Source organism: Bombus impatiens, unplaced genomic scaffold (assembly GCF_000188095.3).
Source record: "Bombus impatiens unplaced genomic scaffold, BIMP_2.2 scf_4016, whole genome shotgun sequence".
NCBI lineage: Eukaryota > Metazoa > Arthropoda > Insecta > Hymenoptera > Apidae > Bombus > Bombus impatiens.
This window is the reverse complement of record NT_180435.1, coordinates 226,243-240,494: the sequence shown is the minus strand read 5'-3', so window position 1 is coordinate 240,494 and position 14,252 is coordinate 226,243. Positions and strand designations below refer to the sequence as shown.

Genomic DNA, 14,252 nt, shown 5'->3' with positions numbered 1-14,252 from the left:
GAATCGTGCACGCGTTGCACGTGCAAACCCGTGCAAAACCGTGCATCCGTTGGATCACTGGCAGCGATCTAAATGCCTTTCGACGCGTACAATCGACGTTCGTACGAGCCGCGTCCTTTAAGCATCGATATTTTAAACTCTGAACGTTAACGACTTGACTCGATGCGTTTGATCGCGTTAATTGATATTAAAAACGTTGTAACGCGATACGCGTTCTGTCGTTGCGCGTAAAACGAGAGTGATGAATTTTTCGTCGCGCGTCCGTGAAAGGGGACAAGAAAAAAGTAAAAGTGTGCGCGTTAGTGCGACGTGCCTTTGTTCGAGGTTTGCAAGCTCGAACGTCAACGACTGTTTGGTTGGGCCAGATTTGTAAACTAACCCGGTATGAATGACGACGGTATACGTACGTAAAGCAAGAAGAGGATCACGTAATGGTTAAACGGCTACAACTCCCTGGTCGCGTTTAAAAAACTCGAGCGTCCCTCGAAACAGCGAGTAATTATGCGCGCTCTGAGCTTCGCCGCGGTCAAGTAACGAGCGTGTTCGTCGTACGACGCGACGAAACGCAGGTCGCAGTGGTGTATGTGTACGCGGGCTGGCAAACATAAACGTTTCCGATGCGTTTAGTTTTAGTGCGCGACGAATTGGCGCATGGTCGACCATATGCCGTTAAGTTCCGAATTTGCTAACGGTTGCGTTTCAAGCGGCTCGTAAAAGCCACGCGTATATATCGCGTCTCGCATCGTCAAATTCGGCTATCGGTTGTCGCAAACGCACGATCCTAGTCGGGAAACAATGTCAGGTAGCGCGTGATCGCATTGGACCAAAAGGAAGGTCGAAGAGAGACCGATTTGCAGCCACGTAAAATCGTTGCACCGAACGCAAGGGAAGCAACCAAGCGTTTTATGGACATTAAGACTGCTTGCTACTAAAATTCGACGTACAGACCAGGGTGAACGCCTCGTGGGCCCACCTGTTCTGTCACATCGCGCACACTTTGTTCGAGTACTGCGATCGTTCTCTTTCTAGCAACGAGTTGCCGACGAGTCGAATTTCGATTCGATGATAAATCGCGTGCGACCATTGACTCGAGTTGCATGGTAATCGCGCTCATTACACGGTAATCCGTCGCCTCGATACCCGCTAATTCAGCCGCGCTTTATGCTGACTCCAAAATGACGATGACATATCCCTTGTATTTCAGGCAATTAATTACGTCGTAATCTCTGATTTTGACTCGGATCGGCTAATGCGAATTTCGTTCGCCGGAAGTTCAACCGTCGATGATATGTACGCGACTCAAAGCGAGATACTGTGTGACACGATGTGAGTATTTTAGGACCAGATGTAAAAATTAGCTACGTTATACGCGAGATTCGAATGAATTCCATTGATTATGCCCAACGAGTATCTTTCATCTTCGAATCGATGCGTTTCATGGGTTGCACGAAAGGAAAACGATCCGTTGTTAGCAGTGTATCAATTCCTCCTTTTAATTCGTTGGTGTTGCTGTACTCGATAATCCGCTTCTATCTATCGGCCCGCAAACGGAAAGTTGCCACTTTTTTAGATGACGGTCAAAGGAGGCGCTCGATAGAGATGGCGACCGCAAAAAGAACTTGTGAAAAGGGACGTGGAGTACGAGCGAAATCCATAGTTAATGCAGATTCGTCCTGTCTGTCCTGTCTGCCCTGTCTGCATCGTGGAAAGGGAAATAGCCCAGGTCGTGCACGAAGATTTCCTAGGAGGTTCGTTTGCTGTCGTGCGTTCGCGAAAAATCATCCTCGAGAATAGAGGGAGCGAAAACTCTGCCACTGGATGCGAATCCATGTTTATCCATCTATTTATCCTTCTTTCCCGTCACTCGGACCCTTTCACCTCGCCCTGTTTCACCGCGTTCGTTCAACTTGACTCGTACCCTCGTTCCTGTCGCTTTCCAAAACAATCAATAGTCATCTCGGCTACCGTCTAAACTCGAACGTCATCGATCACGCGGTAACGCGGATGAATATCGTGGAATCAAAGGATGGTACGTGTTTCGTTTCCGTTACGCGCCGCCATTCTCTGGCCAACGTAACGACGAGTCGCTGTTAGCTTCGCGTCTATCAACTATGTATATACGCTCTTTTTTCCCCTTTACGTGAAACCAAGCAACACGATCTCTCTCTCTCTCTCTCTCTCTCTTTCTCTCTCTCTCTGGGCAACTTTTACCCAAGAAATACGAGCGGGTTAAGGAAATGCAAATTTTCCATCAGGCGTTCCTTACGAAGGTTAGTTACGACTAAAATCGTTGCTCTGGCTTTCCAAGTAAGGGAATTGCAACGTATTTCCCACGTGGTTCGGTTCGAAACTGCAGAATAAGAAGATACGGGAAATATTTTGTATCGAATCGCAACGATGAAGAGAAACGCGAAAAATTTGCGGCCCGTTTTGCAAGGACGGGGAACGCTTCGAATACGTTTGCGCGTGAAATTCTTTCAACTACCGCGTTTCGCTAGTACGATCCGTTTAGAATCATTGATCTTTTTTCTCAACGTGGCATTCCGGGTGCAGCGACGCTGCTTTCTTTTTTTGGATTCGGCGCGTTATTTATCGTTGCAGTGGATGCGATAATTTACATTCCGTCCGGCTGCGTTACGGTTCTGAACCATCGTCCGTACGATTCCACGTTGTTTTATCGGTAATTGACAGAGTAGACGTACCGACGAAATGGCTGGAAGGTTCTAAAAGAGAAAGAAATGGTCGAAGCATGGCGTGCGCGCAATGGTCAGAAAGTGACATGCCCACCGATAAGCAGAAAAATGATCCATCCGACAGCCACCCAAAAATTTTCTAATTCTATTTCGCGTTTCGTTTCGCCTCGTCCCTGTTAAATTTCGTCGAATTGTTAATCAATTCTTTCGTTCTGCGGTCGAAGATCAAAGGCGCAAACACGGACGAATTTGTTCCTTCTGTATTCCCCGTGTAACAGCCAGTAGTCGTGGTGTCACGTGTGCTCGTGGCTTTGATCTAGTGGAAAAGGCTTCCAGCCGCTTGAGTTACGAAAACTTGCAAAGTCGATATTAACGACGAAATAAAATGATCGACGTAAAAAAGGAACAAATGTAGAAGCAGTTGGAGGTTGAGGGTTAACGTTGTGTAACGCGCGGTAAGATGTAATAGCTGGTTGTCGTAGCGAGTATCGCAGCGTATAGGTAAGTGTATTCGCAGCTTTGGACTAGCTTGGCGAGAAAGCTCGCACACACTGTCGTGTCGTAGTACGTAGAGGTGTATGAGCTCAGGTATATCGACAGGGTTGGCGGGAAGACCGGTGGATGATAAAGTAAAAAAGTTACTCGAGCTATTTTATGGGATCCCTTGACGGGGGGTCTCTCGCGATCCTCGGCTAGCAGGCGGTTGGCAGGGCGGTAGGATAGCTTGCAACCACCAACATCCCCCATCTTCCAACGCATCCTCCTCCGTTTCGTTCTTGCTTCCTGTCCACCCCCTCCCCCCTCGCGCAGGCTTTTACGGTATCGAACGAGTGTCGTCGGGATAAGCCGGAGGTTGGCCTAGACTCGCAGCAGGTATCGTACCGAACGCTACCAGCCGATGGTGACTAAGAGGTGGAAAGAGAACGGAGGGAGGTTAGCTTAGCCGCAACATTCTCGGGTTTACACCCCCGTCGTGAACTTCCCTGCGGATCTGGGATTAGCCATGGTAGGCGGCAAAGGTTCGTTCAGCAGTTAAACTGATTTTCTCGTAGCATCGAACGCGAAACGCGTCCACGTAGCGTCGCGCGACTTCCAACGCTTGTCTGGCTTCGGCGAATACCTCGGCGCTCGACCTGTTTTTCTCTTACTTCGATTACATCGTCTCTCGCAAATCGATTTTCAAGCGTTTTTCAATCTATTGACGAAACAGGACTGGGCAAAGGATCTACCGTTATAAATTATCATTGTATAAACGATATTCGACAAAATTGTTAAAGAGGTGGTAACCATCTGCCGAACGAAGACGCTAACATCGCCAACGTATCAGCGAGTTTCGCTGTGCTTTTTATTTGCCGTTTCTCCCTCTTCGACCGAGGTGGAATTTATGGGGAACCGAAGTGCAATTCGATGTTCCCATCTAGTTCGAAGTGTCATCAGACATGGGCTCGCACATGCGAAATCGGTGTAATTGACGTATATATTCGAGGGGAAAAAAGGGCTTGTTTCGAACGGACGGAGGAAATGGTTCGCGGTTTTCTCGATCGCCGATGTTGCGTTCGTACTCGCCGTGGCCCGAATCTTTCGACGATTTTGAAAATAGCGGGAATTTATGGTCGTCTATGCTCGCTAAATCCGCTCCACGGTAAATAAAATACGCGAAAACGTCGGTGTACTTTGAAAAGGAGTTGTTATAACGTAGCAGCTATTATATGCGAAGGCGTAAATGCATTACATCGCATATGCATGACCCTACTCCCCGTTTTATAAGCACGAAAGGGGAATAGTAGATATCGGGTATATGTACTTTTCTTCTTTCCGTTGTCGGCGAATGGTAACGTGGGAAAGCCAGAGATAATCTTTCCGATTATTCCTGCCCGATTTCGAAATTACGATTCGCGAAATTACGAAAACTGCACCGTGGGTGTCGCAGGAACTTACGCACACTCTTTGAGCAAACATTTCTTCAAAGAGCGGACGGTTGTACGAAGTCGAGACGCGAAAAGTCTTTTGATCAACCATTTGTAATGTGCAAATATATAGGGAGATATAAACCTTTTACCATCTAGAGGTAGTTTCGCCTCTCTGTGTCATTTTCCTTTTGAATTGCTAAATTAGCGTGCGGCGTGTCGCGAGAGAGGTGCGCTAATCAAAAGATAATAGTATTGACGGAACAAATTTACAATCCACTTATGCAGTTCTCCCAGGTGGAAAATGCACAGTCCCGCTCTCGAAAATTACAACTAATCCACGAACAGAAATTCGTGTATACCCCTCGTGACAGTTTGATTTATTAAACGTAGGATATAACGCTTCGTTTGAATTATTTTAGTACTTCTCCTTCGCTGCGGAAGCTTTATAATGAGCGAAAAAGGTTAAAGAAAAGAAGGAAGCAAACGGCGCAGGAAATATTTTGGTTGCACGATTCTCCGGCAAAATAAATTTATCCTAAATAATTAAATTTTGCGGATGTTGCTAAACATACGGCTGCATTCTGGCGTTCTTGATACCCTGAATTTGCCGCGCGCACGCTGCACAATTTCCTTTCTCTATACCGTCAAAGATGAAACGCGACTTTCGTCTTTCAACGCGACTAACTGTACTTGCTAGTATATTATCGGGCGAATTTATATCGTCGGTCGAAACGGATGGCCCCCAAAGCGTGTGGAACATTCTTGAAATTTCGAATATTAAATTTATGATGGATCGCTGCCTTCTGCAAGGCAAGGGTCTACTACCATTTTCCGAGGGTGAAACCGAGGGGAGTCGGTCCCGCGGGAGATGCGGCAAAGACGAAAGTTGGAAAATAAAGAGGCCGAAGTAACGTTGTCGCCGAGTAAGATTAACGTTACGTCGCTACGCCGAGTCTTTTTCTAAATGCGACTCCAAAGAGACGCGATCAATCCGTCGTTTCCGACTCCATTTGCCTATGGGTAGCGTACAGCAGCTTGCTTCGTCAACTTTTATCCCGTTAGATACGGCCAACTGCGATGCGATTACCCAGCAATTTTTGTTTATTTACCTATTTACGAACCTATTTACGTTCAACGCGTAAAAGATAACACGCGGAAGAAAAAATCGTTGTGTCTGGATAAGTAGAGGCTAGTATGATACAGCGATTATGATAGAATCGATCCTTGCTCGATTCTACCAGAGTTAAAATTGAAAAATTCTAAGAATAAAATTGTCTAATCTGTAATTTGTAACTCGGTCAATTCGCTGATATCACGATAAATAATAGTTGGTAAACGAGTATTTGCAGAGTATTGGTATTATTAAAAGATTGACTGGAGATTCTATGAACGCGAATGGAAAACCTTGCTCGTTCAGAGTCTCTGTTCAGAGTGGAAATAAAAATTCTCGTCAAGTTCACCGATGCTCGATGTCACGTAACAAATTCGATTGTCGACGAACACGATGCTGTTTCAAAAGCTTCTGCCGAGTTCTCGTCGCTATTCGTCCACGTGTCGATGGCTGCTTTACTTCGACTTGGCTTCATATCGCGTCCTACACTTTAAATCGGTCCATTAGCCGCACGTAGGATCACGCTGAGTTACTTATCGATTACTATTATAACGAGCCTCGAGAAGTATAGGCAAGAAAGGCGGCACACTCACCCGGCCCCTTTACTCCACTCTCGTACCTGCATTTGTATGGACGGCGCGAGAGTGTCGCTGTTCCACATAGTAGCACCATAATTCGCAATAACTGCCGTAATAACCGTACCTCCTTACACAGTACCTCGAATAATATCGTGGTAATTCCCGCGATAAAAAAACCCACTATTTTCTTTCCCTTTTCGAAAGATGTTCGCGTGTCGATGTAGGGAATCTCGCGTCGATTTTTCCAACATGTGTCAGTCGTACGAGATTTTGGCTGTCGGAAGGAGCGGCAATTGAAAGTACGATAAAAGGGATTTCCATTTCTTTCGCCGATAATAAAACGATTCCAAGGGCGAAAGAATCGTCGAAAAATAGTCGTCGATGATTGCGTGTTCTCACGCTTGCGATATTACGCCTATGCAGGTGTAACGAGCTATTCCGGATAACTAGCGAAGAGTGCACGACTTCCAAGTTGCAAGATATCGGCTACGTTTGCATAAAATGAGAATCTCGATCGTCTTACCAGCAGGTACTAGCTTTCGTTTCTTGCTTTCCCTCCCTTTCCGTCGTGGCTTTTCCACTCGAGACGTTGCAGGTGTAGCAACGAGGTCAACGCTTTCCTCGGCAATGGATTTTCGAAGCCCCGAGGCGGTCTTGGTGCGTGTCCCGGGTACATTTTCAATTTTACGTCACGTCTATTTTTCACGCTACTTTTCCTTCCTTCGTGCGACGCATCTTTTCTCTCCGGTCTTGTCTTTCGTCCTCGAGCTTGCCATCTCGCGTGCCAGGTCTCTCAAAAGTTGTCTACTGTCCTGTCACCGGTAACATTGCAACTGTTTCAAAAGTCTCGCTCTCAAGGCTAATACAAGATCACGTTACCAAGAAGAGTTTACCAAGCCCGGTGGACGACGACCTTTCGCAACTTGTACGTTCAGAACGGTAAAACCAAGAAATAAAATCGACCATGTTTGCCGAGGGCGTGTATGAAACGCACGGACGATGTCTTGGAATTTCATAGTTGAGGTTTCCTAGCGAGCGCCGCTCCGTTGCTTCTTTTTTACTCGACGAAACCTCCTCGCTGCCCGACGGATCAATAAACGCGTACCCTTTCTCATTTTTAAGATTAATAAATCCATTTCCGGCACGCTTTTGTATCGTTCGTTGTAAAAGCCGAGGTGGATACTTTCTCAGAGGGAAGCGGAGTTGAAATTCCGATGGAAAGTTTGCCAGAGTTTCGATCCTTTACGCTGCCAGTGTACCTCCTTCCGTAGCTTTTGCCGTTCGAAAACGCGGAACGAATCGATCGTACGTATAACCTTTAGAAGAAAACCGAATGCAAAGGATTTTGGCTGGGGTTTGCGTTACCTAAGTCAGGCGTAGGAACTGATTTGCACCTGATGCACCTTGGCCGGGGCGAACCTCGCGCTTCTTGCTGCGCGCTATATTTTTACGATCGATCGTTCAAGATTGTTCAGCAGTTCTACGCATAGGTAGCGGCGAATATCCTCCACGAGATTTATAACCCGATCCTTTTTATAGTCTGTCCGCCCGTTCCACGAGAGGCAAGTGAATGTAATGACCCTACGGGCAAGATGTATGCGTCTGGAATTTCATTTCTTTTACTGTAATCTTGCTGTATTGTAACGTTGTAAAGCGAACGATAGCGACTCAGACTTAAGGAAGAAACAACCAGTCAAACAGACGAGTAAATCTCTCAATCCGTTGAAGTAGCGAAGAAGATTTTATTTGAAATTTCATACTTTAAATAGACTTTTCCACGATTCAGATATCTCAAGAGGATTTTAGTCTTCAACGAGCTTCCGCCCCCCTCTCTCTCTCTCTTTCTCTCTCTTTCTCTCTCACTCTCTCGCTCGCTTGTTCCGCGTTAAGCTAATTGCGTAAAACGTAAAGCGACAAACTTCCGCTTCAATTAAATGTCACGTCTCGCACGCCGGAAACGAATTTCATGTACGATAGAAGAGAAAAGGGAGCAAAGATTCCTCTTCCTTCGATCCTGTTGTATTCGGTCTCAACCTGACGTTGATGTTGTAAAAGATTTTTCCTGTTTGCTCGGTGAAAAGCAGGCCAGGGAAAAATTGTAAGCCGTAAAGAATCGACAGAGGGTTGCGCGTTGAATACTTTTAGCAAACCCTTGCCTAGCAGGGCACCGAGGTTGAATTACTCTTTCCTCTGTTTTCCTTTTCTCTTATTTTTGAGTATCCCGTTACCTAACCAGAAGAATATCGTGAAAATCTTCCTTTTTAGCCGTCCTATTCTCTGAGACTCTCCGCACGATGCATCGATGTTTAATTTTAGTTTCCGAGCGTCTTTCGACTTCGCTGCGCAGTAGCTCGTTCCGCAAATGCTTAAAAGGGACTCGACCGATTTAGAATTTCGGGAACGATCGAAAAATCTACTCGTTCGCCATTGAACAGATGCAACGCGTTCGCCTTCTACGCTTTGCAAGACTTTCGTATTCGTGAATTCTCGCGGAAGTTACCTGTAAAATCGGCTTATCCGCGAGTTCGCCGCAAAGAATCTTACCAGGAGGGAAAATTACGCTCCGACTTGCACGCGGTTGACCCTTACGGTCCGTTCCCTCTTTCCTTTCCGACTCCACTTTCGTTCGAGGAATCTTCGCGTTCTTATCTTAACAGCCCATCTACGTTGTCTCGGGTACGTTTTGCGCTTTTCTCCTTCCTTCTTGCCGCTTTGGATTCCGCCCACTCTCTCTCTCTCTCTCTCTCTCTCTCTCTCTCTCTCTCTCTCTCTCTCTCTCTCTCTCTCTCTCTCTCTCTCTCTCTCTCTCTCTCTCTCTCTCTCTCTCTCTCTCTCTCTCTCTCTCTCTCTCTCTCTCTCTCTCTCTCTCTCTCTCTCTCTCTCTCTCTCTCTCTCTCTCTCTCTCTCTCTCTCTCTCTCTCTCTCTCTCTCTCTCTCTCTCTCTCTCTCTCTCTCTCTCTCTCTCTCTCTCTCTCTCTCTCTCTCTCTCTCTCTCTCTCTCTCTCTCTCTCTCTCTCTCTCTCTCTCTCTCTCTCTCTCTCTCTCTCTCTCTCTCTCTCTCTCTCTCTCTCTCTCTCTCTCTCTCTCTCTCTCTCTCTCTCTCTCTCTCTCTCTCTCTCTCTCTCTCTCTCTCTCTCTCTCTCTCTCTCTCGATCGCCAGGCCAAGTTTATCGTAGACTCAAACCGCGTTCTTCCCTTCCGACTACGAGCAACTGCAAATCGTGAAATGCTATTTCCACTTTGTCGACGATAAAAGAACTCCCCTTCGGTGTTTATCCCGCTATTTTCTCTATGTCTACCTCCGTCATTGATTAGATCCTCTTAATCGTCCTTCGAAGTTGTTATACGGTAACGTCTGTTCCGCTAACAGTCGTTATCGTACTTCTACGAGAATCGTCGAATTTCTGTTTCAATTATCGAAATGGACTCGCAAAAGCGCTAATAACATCTCAAAACGTTTCGTACGACGCACGAAATACATTGACGAAACGTTTTCCCTGGTAATCGCTCAAATATTTTCGAGTGTCACTGTTCTTATCGCGTGTTTGTTCCGCGATATTCAGACCGCGCATCCTCGTTGCAAATTAGATATACTTGATAGATATATTTGAAAAAGTAAAAAATCTCGGTAGAAGATCGCTCTACCTACCAAATATCATGGAAAGTACTAAATAATTTGCATATTTTATGTATTTATCCTGTTATTTAGGTACACTCTGTGCAATCTTCTACTTTGAAATTTCCTATTAATTCATAAAAAATCTTGAGCGATTAATTAGAGGTTCTCGTAATTGGCATCGCGAACGAACAGCTTGGACTCTGCGGAAGGTTGGATTCGTTTGCCACGCGGTCGTATTCCTCCCCGTTTCGATTCGCACCGTCTCCGAACCAATCTTTCTCGCTTTTCCGAAGCCGCGTTTTCAGCCTCGGTTGTTGGGAGTTTCGCAAACTGGAAACTCGGCGAATTAAGTGCCAACTTCGCTCCACGGGGCGAGACTCGGGCCCAGCGTTTCCGTGTACGGCGGGGAACTAGGACGTCAACGGCAACGTTGACGACGACGAGTCACGTACTCGAACTAATTGCAGTTTTGTAAGGAAGAGCGAAATTTCGTCGTACTCCGCGGGAAAGGCCGCTCTCGCGCCATATCCAAATCGAATTTCCTGTTTCCAAGATCACGAGCTTTGCCAAGAGGAAATTCGAACAAGTCGAAAAATTGGTCGCGAATCAGAAGTTTGGCGCTCGAATAGAACGTCACAGAGACGTGGAAACGTTCCTTCCGTTATTTGACATGCCGCGCATTGTCCAGGTCAGCTCGAAAATTCAACCGGATAAGGATCCCCACCCTATTTTCCTGACTAAATTTTCGGCAAACCGATCTTTCATGCTCGAGCACGTGTAACTCCTTTCTAGGGACGATCTCGTTGGCATCCCGGCGAAAACCATCGTAACTTTAATTACTTCGCTTAGCAGAAACGTTATCCAATTTGAAGATCAACTTCAGAAATTGCGGGAAAAAGTCTTTCAAGCCGTTTCTCCTTCAACTTTTATGGAAAATCTAATTTGATCGGAACGAACCTTCCGTTCGTACGAAATGTCCGAATATCGTCTCGTTGACGCAGCCAGAAAAATCGATTTGTCGTCGGTGAAATTTGCGATACTCCGTATTAGCGTATAATTTCGCTCAACGATAGTCGCGATGGTATGCAAACCGTGTTAACGTTATTAGTTTGGAATCGGTAACGACTATTCTTTTTTTCTCTTCGTTTTACATCTTCGTGTCAAACGTACGGATAATTCTGTCAAAGATGAGGAATTATGGAATACTACAAATGGTGGATGGCACGGCATAGACTCGTTCCGTTGGAACGAATTCTTCTGAGCGGGTCTGGCAGGTTGTTCGTCGAGTACCGTCAGAATCGAACTCTTTAAGTCGTCGAAGAACAAAATCTTTGGTAGTCACTCGAGAGTTGCGTCGTTTCTTCGAACGAAGACGTAAAACTCTCTCGCTTAATTGGGAAAACGTGACGGTGGATAATGAGGAACCGGTCGATCGCCGGTAAACGGAGAGAAAGATTAGATCGTTGCCTCTTTTCGGAGCTTCTGCAAGTTGCTGGATAGTCGCAGTTCTATTGGAAAGGGGCGCGATTCTGTTTCTTTGAAGCGGCGATCGGTTTTTCATTATACGAAAGCAACGTTGGCCGTATAATTTCTTAATCGATCTTAGGATAGGTTGGAAAACACGGGGGCTGGCGGAGGAGCAGAAAGGGGTAGAAAGAGTAGCTTTTACGCGTTTCATCCCACATGGCGTGCGTTGTGAAACCCTCCGGCTATGATAAACGATCGGCCCGAATCCAGCCTCTCGCTTCTCTTCCCTCGTGGACCAATCTCGCGGAGGGATTCTCCTGATGGGGGACGCTCGCGAGGACGCTCAGGCGCAGATTAAAATATAGATTTTATTGTTTTCCGGATGTGTCGCACGCGCTCACCTACGATTTATACGGTCGTTACTCACGCGAGTCGTTCGCCCGAATCACATATGTATAATAATTCATCCTCGATGCGCGTTTTATGAGATTTTCTATTAGATGCGCCAGCCCGACATCGATAGCAAATTGCGCGCTGACGGTCGGTCCGTCGATTTGCTTCGTCTGCACGGTGTCGAACTAAAGCACGAGTTCCGAACACCGGTAATGACAGGAGGACCGTAAATTTTTAAAGATAACAGGTCGCTAAAAACGACCACGTTCTCGATAGATAGCTACTTGTTTAAATTATAGGAAAGCGCGAGCGGATAATGTCCGTTTCGTTATTCGCGCGTGTCCCTTCGAACAGCTTCTCTGTGATTCGAGCGCAATAAAGGCGATGCTGGTTTCTCCGCTGATCCTATCAAGTACGCAAACGGTGTCGAGGAGAAATCGGAGCCTAGCCCCGCGTCCACTTGTGGTTAGCTAAACCCAATTAACAAGTTCCGCGAGAAGTAGGTTAGTTTGTATCGACTGGATCCCCAGTCTCGACGTTCTACCCCGGGAACATGCGTTCAACGTGAACGTGTGTTGTTGCACCGATTCTCACGGAATTACTCCTGCCCTACCTCTTATACGTCTCTGCTGATAAAACGGAACGAAACGTAATCGGAATACGGGTCGAAAAGCGAGCGCTTGTTGCAACTCTGCGGTCGACCATATTAAAAAAAAAAAGAAAAAAGAAAAAAAGAAAAAATGGGTGGAGGAGATTCGAAAATCGATTCGCATCGAGATAAAATGATTGAATTTCGAGTCTGGTGGCTTCGAGTTTCGTCGTGTGGAATCGTGCGAACCACTGTGACGGTTCGTATCAGCAACCGACGGCTTAGTATGCAGGCTAACGCAAGGCCGGCAAAAGTTTCTGCTGCTCGGCACGCTAGCAAACCACGTACGGAGGATCGCGTGCCGAAGGTTACACCGACCACGCGCTCTCGGAACAACCACCTCGCTTTTCTTTCCTCGGTGCTTCTACACCCTCGTTTCGTCTGTTCACTGGCTCGTTGGTTTTCTCGATCCCTCTCCGTACAACGCCATATCCTTTCTTTCTTTTCTTCTTACCTACTTTCATTCTTCCTTCCCTCTTTTCTCTCCACTTTCTACGGTCGTTTTACCAGTTTAACCGTCGTTTCCTTCTTCCATCGGCTGGCTCCGGTGCGGGCAATTCAACCGACGCTTTATGAGAAAACGTTGAAGAGCTTCTTCGCTACGGGACGTGCCTCGTGGCTATTATTACAACAGAAACCGCAGTAACCGTGGCCTCAGACGCGATTAGAAAGGTTGGAAGATCGCTTAAGAGCAACGCGAGGAATTACGCCAATTTATGCGTTCGTAGCGTGTGTCAAGAAAAAGTGGAATGAGAATGGATTCAATTGCCGATACTTGTTTACATCGGCCATTACTTGACCCGGCAATCTACCAAAGACGTCCTTTATACGTCCCGGGCTCGCTTTGTTCTTTATTTCCCGCTAGTCGCATCGATATTCGCTTTCTAATCTCGTTTCAACTTCTCTCGGGCAAATTCTGACGTTCTCCGTCGTCGATCGACGCGGCTAAACCGAACCAGCCACGCTATGCAAGACAACAAGGTAGAAAGATACACCATCTGTTTGAACAACAAAGTGGATTAGTTAGTCAATGGGAAAGTCGAAACGATCGCGATGCTATTTCCACCGATGAAGTTGGAAAAAGTTTTTGGTTGTTCGGAGCAAAGGTCCGACAGAGCGCTGTGACGAGGATCGAGAAACGACGAACGGATCGGTCTTCCTGACAATTACCTTAAGAGGATTACGCGCGTATTACCGTGGTCGAGCGTGTACACGCGTGCATTTGAGCGAACTGACGTACATACGTCGTACGCGCAACGTAATTCGTAACGCGGAGGAAGCACGAGAACGGCGAGGTGGCTTTTCGTTCGTTCCGAATTCTGTCACTTTTAAGCGGATTTTCATGTTCAGCCCGCTTCCCGTCCACGCTCACTCCCTTCTTTCTCTTATTCGATTCGTTCGACGTTTCACAGCAACGTTCACACAGACGAGAAAGGGAAAACGCGCCTTTTGCCCGTTGCGAAATATTATTTCTTGTCGCTGTATTTTCTGTCTTCGCCCGCCTTGCCACAGCGAAAATTATTAACCTCGGCTGCGAAACTTGTGCCAGAATCCAAACGGACCGGCATTGTCCGTAGCCCAAAGTGGTGTACGGAACGGTAGCGGGTACGTTCCAGATCTAGTCGGTGAACCAACAACGACCTCGAAAACCCAACAACTCTCTTAACCAGCGGCGGAGCTGTTATTAATTATTGTCTACTTTAGGGGATTGGAGTCTGCCTCGGTTTCCCCGCGGCGTCTGATAAATGTCAGAACAGACGGATACGGCTTCTCAGTTTCTCGTTCGCTCAAAGAGTGTTTGCAGCAGCCCTCCCTCACCGACCGGTACCGAC

The 14,252-nt window shown here is 46.7% G+C and overlaps 1 protein-coding gene across 17 annotated transcripts in view; it reads left to right on the top strand.

Annotated features, from left to right (window-relative positions):
- The window catches only part of LOC100749861 (tyrosine-protein phosphatase Lar), a 287,592-nt gene that overhangs the window by 105,932 nt on the left and 167,408 nt on the right, over positions 1-14,252 (top strand). The window lies entirely within an intron of this gene.